This window comes from Chiloscyllium plagiosum, chromosome 3 (assembly GCF_004010195.1).
Source record: "Chiloscyllium plagiosum isolate BGI_BamShark_2017 chromosome 3, ASM401019v2, whole genome shotgun sequence".
NCBI classification, from domain to species: domain Eukaryota; kingdom Metazoa; phylum Chordata; class Chondrichthyes; order Orectolobiformes; family Hemiscylliidae; genus Chiloscyllium; species Chiloscyllium plagiosum.
The window spans coordinates 116359425-116361552 of record NC_057712.1 but is presented as its reverse complement, the minus strand read 5'-3'; positions in this window follow the sequence as shown (position 1 = coordinate 116361552).

The following is a 2128-nucleotide window of genomic DNA, read 5'->3' as shown; positions in this document are numbered from 1 at the left end:
GTATCGTCTGCAAATTTACTGACCCACCCTTCGACTCCCTCTTCCAAGTCATCAATAAAAATTACGAACAGCAGAGGACCCAGAACTGATCCCTGCGGAACTCCACTTGTAACTGGGCTCCAGGCTGAATATTTACCATCTACCACCACTCTTTGACTTCGACCGGTTAGCCAGTTCTCTATCCAACTGGCCAAACTTCCCACTATCCCATGTCTCCTGACTTTCCGCATAAGCCTACCATGGGGAACCTTATCAAATACCTTACTAAAATCCATGTACACCACATCCACTGCTCTACCCTCATCCACATGCTTGGTCACCTCCTCAAAGAATTCAATTATTCAATAATTCAATAAGGCAAGACCTACCCCTCACAAATCCGTGCTGGCTGTCCCTAATCAAGCAGCGTCTTTCCAGATACTCATAAATCCTATCCCCCAGTATCCTCTCCATTACTTTGCCTACCACCAAAGTAAGACTAACTGGCCTGTAATTCCCGGGGTTATCCCTATTCCCTTTTTTGAACAGGGGCACAACATTCGCCACTCTCCAGTCCCGTGGCACCACCCCCATTGACAGTGAAGACGAAAAGATCATTGCCAACTGTTCTGCAATTTCCTCTCTTGCTTCCCACATAATCCTAGGATATATCCCGTCAGGCCCGGGGGATTTGTCTATCCTCAAGTTTTTCAAAAAGCCCAACACATCTTCCTTCCTTACAAGTATCTCCTCTAGCTTACCAGTCCGTTTCATACTCTTCTCTTCAAAAATATGGTCCCTCTCGTTTGTAAATACTGAAGAAAGGTACTCATTCAAGACTTCTCCTATCTCTTCCAACTCAATAGACAGTCTCCCACTACTGTCCTTGATCGGACCTACCCTCGTTCTCGTCATTCTCATGTTTCTCACATACGCATAAAATGCCTTTGGGTTATCCTTGATCCTATCCGCCAAAGATTTTTCATGCCCTCTCTTGGCTCTCCTAATCCCTTTCTTCAGCTCCCTCCTGGCTATCCTGTATCCCTCCAATGCTCTGTCTGAACCTTGTTTCCTCAACCTTATGTAAGCCTCCTTCTTCCTCTTTACAAGACATTCAACCTCCCTCGTCAACCAAAGTTACCTCACACGACCATCTCTCTCCTGCCTGACAGGTACATACATATCAAGGACACATTGTACCTGTTCCTTGAAAAACAACACCCTTTTCAACGACACCCTTCCCTGATAGCCTATGCTCCAAATTTAAGCTCCTCAGATCCTGTCTTGCAGCATCGTATTTACTCTTCCCCCAATTGTAAAACCTGCCCTGTTGCACGCACCTATTTCTCTCCTTAACCAAGGTGAAAGTCACAGAATTGTGGTCACCATCACCAAAATGTTCACCCACGAACAAGCCCATCACTTGTCCCGGTTCGTTACCAAGTACCAAATCCAATATGGCCTCCCCTCTGGTCGGACAATCTACATACTGAGTTAGAAAAGCTTCCTGGACACACTGCACAAACACCGCCCCGTCCAATCTACTTGATCTAAAGACCTTCCAATCAATATTTGGGAAGTTGAAATCGCCCATGACTACTACCCTGTGGCTTCTGCACCTTTCCAAAATCTGTTTCCCAATCTGTTTCTCCATATCTCTGCTGCTATTGGGAGGCCTATAGCGAACATCCAACAAGGTGACTGCTCCTTTCCTATTTCTGACTTCAGCCCATACTACCTCCAAAGGCAGATCCCCCTCGAACTGCCTTTCTGCAGCCATTATACCATTTCCAATTAGCAACGCCACCCCCCTCCTTTTTTACCACCCTCCCTAATCTTACTGAAACATCTGTAACCAGGAACCTCCAACAACCATTCCTGTCCCTCTTCTATCCACTTTTCCGTGATGGCCACAACATCGTAGTCCCAAGTACCTATCCACGCCTTCAGTTCACCCACCTTATTTCTGATACTCCTTGCGTTGAAGTATACACACTTGAGCCCATCTCTGTGTCTGCAAGTATTCCCTGTTAGTACTACCTTCTCCACAGCCTCCCTACATTCTTGGACATCCTGAAAAACAGCTAATCTACTTGCTGGACTACAAGTCCGGATCCCATTCCCCTGCCAAATTAGTTTAAACCCCCCC